Genomic DNA, 8,125 nt, shown 5'->3' with positions numbered 1-8,125 from the left:
TTTCTTTTAAGCAACATAAAGGACAACTATACACATGGACCTCACCAGATGGAATACACAGAAATCAAATTGTCTATATCTGTGGAAAGATACAGTGGAAAAGCTCCATATCATCAATCAAAACAAGTCCAGGTGCAGACTGTGGAACAGACCTTCAATTGCTCCTATGCAAATTCAGGCTGAAGCTGAAGAAAATTAGAATAAGTTTACAAGAGCCAAAATATGGCTTTAAACCTTCCCACCTGAATTGAAAGATCATCTGAAGAACAGATTTGATACATTAGACAAAAAAGATGGAAGACCCAAAGAGTCATGGGATGACATCAAGACCATCATATAGAAAGAAAGCAAAAGGTAATTAAGAATAAAATAAAGAAGGAAAAGACCAAAATGGAGGTCAGAAACTACACTGAAACTTGTTCTCCAGCATAGAGACTTTGAAACAAATGGAAGAAATAAGAAGGTAAAGAGCTTAACAGAATATTTTAAAGGTCAGCTGAGAAGTCAAAGTCAAATATTATAACAAAATGTGCAAAGACCTGGGGATAGAATGCCAAGAGAGAACAAAATGCTCAGCATTTCTCAAGCTAAAGGAATTGAAGAAAAAAATCAAGCCTCGACTTTCAATATTGAAAGATTCCTTGGACAAGATACTGAATGATGCACAAAACATCAAAAGAAGATGGAAAGAATACAGTCACTGTATCAAAAAAGAAATGGTTGATATTCAGCCATTTCAAGAAATAGCATATGATCAAGAATCAATGATACTGAAGGAAGAAGTCTAAAGTGCATTGAAAACATTGGCCAAGAACAAAGTACTGGTAATTGACGGAATACAAATTGAAATATTTCAACAAACTGATGCAGCACTGAAGGTACTCACTCATTTATGCCAAGAATTTTGGAAGACTACTGCCTGGCCAACTGACTGGAAGAGACCCATATTTGTACCCATTAAAAGAGAGGTTATCCAATAGAATGTGGAAATCATCAGACAATATCATTAACATTGCATGGAAGTAAAATCTTGCCAAAGATAGTATAAAAATGGCTGCAACCATACTATGTCAGAGACGTTCCAGGCATTCAAGCCAGATTCATTAAAGGACATTGAATGAGGAATATACTTGCTACTGTCAGATGGTTTTGGCTGAAAGCAGAGAATTCCAGAAAGATGTATACTTCATTGACTGCAAAGGCTTTTGAGTGTATGGATCATGACAAGCTATTGACAACATTGCGGAGAATGTATATTCTGGAACACTTAATTATGCTCATGAGGAATATGTACATAGACAAAGAAGTAGTTGTTCAAAAAGAACATGGAATCACCAAATGGTTTAAAATTAGGAAAATTATGTGCCAGGTTTACCTTTTTTCACCATAATTATTGTCTGTATGCTGAACCAATAATCTGAGAAACTAGATTATATGAAGAAAAATGTGGCATCAGGATATTAACAATATGCAGATGATTCAACCTTGCTTGGAGAAAGCAAACAAGACTTAAAATACTTACTGATGAAGATCAAAGACCACAACACTTGGTATGGGTTGAACCTCAGTATAAAAACCCAAAAATCCTCACCAATGAACCAATGAATAAATAACTTTGTGATGAATGAAGAAAATACTGAAGTTGTTAAAGACTTCATTTTTCTTGGATCAACCATCAACATTCATGAAGCAGTAGTTAGGAAATCAAATGACATATTGCATTAGGCAAATCACCTGCACAAGATCTCTTTAAAGTGTTGAAAAGCAAAGATGTCATTTTGAGGACTAAGGTGCACCTCACCCAAACCATAAGGAGCTCTGGTAGTATAGTGGTTACGAATCAGGCTGTGAACCTTAAGATCAGCAGTTCGAAATTACCAGTTGTTCCCTGGGAGAAAGAAGAGGCTTTCTGCTTCCATAAAGATTTATAACCTCAGAAACCCTGTGTGTGGTTGCTATGAGTCGGAACCGACTCCATGGAACATAACCACCAACATTCCAAGCCATAGTATTTTCAATAACCTCATATGCATGTGAAAGTTGTACAGTGAATAAGGAAGACCACAGAATAATTGATGCATTTGAATTATGTTAGAGGAGAATATTAAAAGTACCATGGACTTTCAAATGAACAAACAGACCTGTGTTGGAAGATGTACAGCCAGAATTCTCCTTTGAAGCCAAGGTGGCCAGTCTTCATCTCTCATACTTTGGACATGTTATCAGGAGGGACCAGTCCCTGTAGACGGATTTCATATTTGGTAATGTGGTGGGTCAGAAAAAAGAGATGAATTGGTACAGTGGTGGCTGCAATGGGCTCAGGTGTAGCAGTAGCAATGATTCTGAGGTTGGTGCAGGATTGGGCAGAGTTTTGTTCTGTTGTGCTTAGGGTCGCTATGAGTAGATACCAGATTGATGGCCCTGAACAATAACAACAACAATGCTAATGAGCATGAGCATTTCTTCATATATTTGTTCGTCACCTAAATGTCTGTTTTGTGAAGTGTCTATTTATGTTCTCTGCCCATTTTTACTTGGATTAATTGTCTTCCTTTTGAGGGGTTGAAGTATTCTATAAATTTTGGAGAGTAGTCCTTTGTCAGATATGTCATTGCCAAACATTTCTTTTCACTTTGTGAGTTCAGTTTTTACTCTTTTGGTGAAACCTTTTGCTGCATATAAGTGTATAAAATTTAGGAGGCCCCAGTCATCTACTTTTCCTTCTGCGTATGTGCTTTAAGTTCTGTTTGATATTGTATTTATGCCATGGATCACAGTCCCGAAGTTTGCCCCTATTTTTTCACTGATGATCTTTATAGTTCTAGGATTTACATATAGGTTTCTAATGCACAGAGTTCATTTTTTGTATATGGTCTGAGATGTGGATCTTGTTTCACTTTTCTGCAAATGGATTTCCAATTTTGCCAGCACATTTGTTGAAGAGATTATCTCTTCCACATTGAATACACTATGTCTCTTTGTGGTAAATCAATTGACCATAGGTGGATGGTTTTCAATTTGCTCTTTTGTGTTTTCAATGCTGTTCCATTATGATCTATCTATCTTTTGTTGTACCAGTAACAACTGATTTTGACTACTGCAACTGTGTAGTAGGTTTTGAGATCAAGAACTGAGAGTCTTCCCATTTTTCTGTTTTAATAATGCTTTACTTATCTGGGGTGTCTTTCCTTTTCTTTTAAGATTAGTGATCCATTTTTTCATTTCTTTAAATAATGATGTTGGAATCTGGATAGGGATTGCATTATATATATAGATTGCTTTGGGTATTATTGACATTTTCATAATGCTAAATCTTTCTATTCTTGAGCAGAGTTTTTTTTCTTTTTTCTTTTTGGTTTCTAACAGTAGCTTGTTAGATTTTTTTTCCTAAATATTGGGTAGTTGTTGTAGATGGTATTGTTTCCTTTCTCTTCAGAAGTCTCCTGATTAGCGTATAGGAATCCAACTGATTTTATATGTTTATATAGTACTCTGTCACTTTGCTGAATATGTTGATGAGTATCAATCATTTTTGTGCTGAGTCCTTGTGATTTTTCTAAGTATAGGATCATATTTTCTGAAAATAAAGAGTTTTATTTCTTCCTTGCCAATTTTGATGCCTTTAATTTGTTTCTTGCATTACAGCTCTGGCTGAGATTTCTAGCACATTATCGAATATGAGTGGTATTAAAGGACATCCTTATTTGGTTCCTGTGGGTAAGGAGAAGGACTTCAGTTTCTCATCATTGAAAATGATGTTTGCCCCCTTCCAAGACTAAGACTCAATGGGAATACACGCTGTGATTGGTGACCACACTCGACACCGATAAGGGCAAGTGAGGGAAAAACAGCAATGAAATGGTGAGCTAAGCCCTACAACGTTCAATAGACTTCTGTGAACCCGGGTGAAGACCTGGTTGGCCAGCAGTGTGGCAAGACCTGGGGACTCTTGGGCCCAGAGTCAGTGACACAGCCACAGAGGACTAGAGTGGAGAGTGAAGCATCCAGCTGATAAAAAGAGAGGGCATATGTATAAGAACACCTACACTTGCAGATAATACCCACTTATCCTGGCTTCAGTGACTGGATGATCAGAGCTCAACCAGAAGTAAAAAGAAGGTGAAAAAAGTATTCTCATACAATTTGATGAACTTGACCAACACCAATGGAAGCAGTAGCTCAAAAGAGGGAACAAGTCCTTAAAGCAAGAATCATTCCCACCCCCTCCACACACAGAGTAGACAGGGATGGGCAACTTGGACATTGGCTACCCAAAATGGGAGAGGGGGGCTACAAAGGCAAGAAGTGACTGGCTTACAAGCTTTCAAGAGGGAACCTAGATCCAGAGGGCTTGGAGGAAGGTAGAATCTCCAGTGAGTAGTACTCAATCTGACTAGGCGGGGCTGATGCAATGAAATGCAGATGGGTCTCTTGTGATACAATAGTGAATAATTGTTATCAGGACTGAGTGTGAGGGTTGGAAATGTAAAGGTAGACGTTTTATAGCAAGGAGGGGGGTGATTAACTTTTCAGTCTAGAAGCGGAGGTTCCTAGGACCATCAAGGGAGAAGAGCAGAGAGCAGGACCCTACCCAGAGGAGCAGTGATGCCTGAAATGGAGCCAGAGATGATGACATGGAGCGATGGAGCAGCTGGAGACTTTAGATCCAGAGAGAGAGACAGTGTGCTGAAGACCTGGGGGGTACGGGGGAAGGATTACATGGAGGGGATTGTAACCATGGCAATGAGACGATATGATAAAATGAATGTAAAACTAATGTTCTCCCATGTAAACTATCACATAATTCACAACAAAATATTTAAGAAAAAAAAAAAAAGAAAATGATGTTTGCTATTGGTTTTGTATAGATGCCTTTTATTATGGTGAAGAATTGCCCTTTTACTCCAATTTGTTGAGTGTTTTTAACAGGAATGAGTGTTGGAATATGTCAAATGCCTTTTCTACAACAATTGACATTATCATGTGAATTTTTCCTTTGTTTTATTTATATGGTGTATTATGTTTATTGTTCTCAGTCAGTTCCTCTTTGAATGTTTGGTAGAATTTACCAGTGAAGCCATCTGGACCTGGACTTTTTTTGTGTGACGAGTTCTTCTCTTATTATTGTTGTTTTTGTTGTTAAGTGCCATCAAGTCAATTCTGACTCCTAGTGACCCTGTATAGAATTTCCAAGGAAAGGCTTGTGAGTTTGATACCTTGTCCTACAGTGCCACATCAGGCCTCTAGCTGTAAAATGTAAAATCCTTTTACATTGTTTAGCAATGTATTTGCAATGAAAAAGTAATTGGTCTTTCTAAATTCTATCTTTTGATATCCTTCATAATTTCTATCACTGCAATATCCTATATTTTCTTCAGATCCTAACTTCATCTTTGAAGAACTTTCCTGATAGTCCCCAACCCCGTCTCTCTCACGTATACATACATACACACTCAATGTTTACTATCTTCCCATATATGGCATAGTATCATATGCCTCCTTCTGGTCATCAGCATATTTATCACACTGCATTGTTATTGCCTAGAAATCTGCCTATAAACTTCAATCTCACCTTCTCTGAAAAATTCTATATTATCAAGAAAATGGATCATCTTTCTCTATTTGATTATTTTACTACCAGAACTAGGCAAGGTGCCTGACACACAGTAGATATTCAGAAAATATTTGTTGAATGAATCAATAGATAACTGACTGACTAAATGAATGAATGGATGAATTAAATGAAATATAATACATGTATAGGCTCAAAAGAAGCTCTGGAGAAGTGTTCACAACTGTAAGGGATGATATATATCCAGTTTACACTAGACACTTCTAATTACAAAAACCTGGTCATCTGCCTTCTTCTCCACCACAATTCTTGCTTCTAAAACATAGTTAATTTTCTCTGAGTCAATGGGCATGCCAAGTTTGAAAAGACTGCCCAAACAAATTGTCTGATACACCACCCCATTGAAAAATTCTGCTTTAAAAAGAGGAATGGGGAAGTCATGAAAGCTTTGATGATTTCACTAAAGGCTCCAGGTTTGTATGTTGCTGTTGTTATTGTTAGGTGCCATCGAGTTGGAACCAATTCATGTCCAAATGAAAACCCACTCCGAATGAATCCTAGAAATCAAATCACATGTTAGTAGTCATGGCTCTTCATTGGATTTTGTAATTTCAGGTTACATTGACAGTTAGACATGTTAGTTTTATTTTGTTATTGCTTTACGCTCTACTGGACATTTTAATGCCCACGGGGTTCCTGTCAAAAATGTTCATGCTATAACCATGATGTGCATTTTCATTGAGGCAAAATGTTATTTCTCTGTACTTGAGAAATTAATTAAATACCCCACTTCTTTGAATTCTTAGTAATTAATGAAGTGTGTGGAAATTAGCAGCTGGAGGTAGAAAACTATTCTTTTGTCCCCTCCATCATTGTCCAGAGTAAGAGCTTAAAATAAGCAAGAATCATTCATTATTTGCTCTAATTCAGGGCTTTAATTTTGATAAATGCAAGAGAAATGTGAAACCAAAGTGGTTCGGTTGTGAGAGTTGTTGGTATTTGATTTATGCAAATTTATACTTCAATAAGAGCCAGCATTTTGCTAGCAAAGCTTTCCTATTGGTGGATAGCTAAACCAGAATATACTGAAATGATAGAATGTAAACCATAGGAAATAGAAGATTTGCAACAAGAAACTAAAACTTTCTGAATATGTTACCAGTTTTAAAAATTCTCTATATATGAAAAGGAGCTCTGAAAGCATAGTGGTTATGAATCAGTCTGCTAATCTCATGGTTAGCAGTTCAAACCTACAAGCTGTTCTGTGGGAGAAAGATGAGGCTTTCTGCTCCTGTAAAGATTTACAGCCTCAGAAAACCTATGCAGGGTGGTTATGAATCGGAACCGACTCCACGACACATAAAAACAACATATATGTTGTAAAAACAGACAAAGTAATGTTAGAAAGCAGAAGCACTGCACAGAGGGGCCGTAATTTATGAATCTTTTCACCAGATACTGGTAAGTGGCATAATGTTGTTTCTAATTCATAGAAACCCAGTATAGGGTTTAGAAAATTTCACACTGGTTGTGGGTTAATGTGCCAGACTGCGAAGCCATTTGAACTGCAAGTTCGGAGGTTCAAGCTCACCAATCACTCCTTGGAAACCCTATGCAGGGTCACTATGGGTCAGAACCGACTCGACGACACTTAACAACAGCAACATAATTATAAGGACTTCTGTTGTGGGGCTGTCGGTTCAGCACTGTCCTGTGAACTACAAGATCAGGCAGTTAAAACCCACCAGAAGCTGCTCAGAAACCCTATACACGGTTGCTATGAGTCAGAACTGACTTGACAGTACTTAACAACAACAGGACAAGTACAGAGGGAATCACTAAGATTATTTTCTACTATCCTCTGCACACCAGTATGGGCTTAGAATTTACATGCTCTTCTTAAACATAGGAGTCCAATTATGTTCTGTTGTTGTTAATTGCCGCTGAGTTGGTTCTGACTCATAGCAACCCTGTATAGGGTTTCTGAGGAGAAGCTTGTGGGTTTGAACTTCTGACCTTGTGGTTCAATGTGCAGTGATGATTCACAGTTCTATATCAAGAGTCCCAATTATGTTCTAGTTCTTGTAAATTTTAAGTATTTCAGGATAGTTCTGTAGACAAGGACAATGATATACTAAAATTTCCTTCAAGTGACAGCTGTCTAATTTCCACCTTGGTTGCACTAATGAGGATAAGCACTGTGCTGCTAACTGCAAGGTGATTCAAACCCAGAGGGAGCAAGGTACAAAAATAAGGATTTCTATCCCTGTAAAATTATAGCCTCAGAAACACTATACAGGGTCGCTATGACTCAGAATCGACTCAGTGGCAATAGATTTTGGTTTTGTTGTTGTTGTTGTTGTTAGGTGCCATAGAGTCAGTACTAACTTATAGCAAACCTATGCACAACAAAACGACACACTACCCAATCCTCGCCAACCTCAAAATCGTTGCCACACTTGAGCCTACTGATGCTGCCACTTTGCAATCCATCTTGCTGGGGGTCTTCCTCTTTTTATCTGAACCTCCACCTTACCAAACATGATATCCTTC

Source organism: Chrysochloris asiatica, unplaced genomic scaffold, assembly GCF_000296735.1.
Source record: "Chrysochloris asiatica unplaced genomic scaffold, ChrAsi1.0 scaffold00163, whole genome shotgun sequence".
NCBI lineage: Eukaryota > Metazoa > Chordata > Mammalia > Afrosoricida > Chrysochloridae > Chrysochloris > Chrysochloris asiatica.
Note: the sequence above shows the minus strand (reverse complement) of the source record.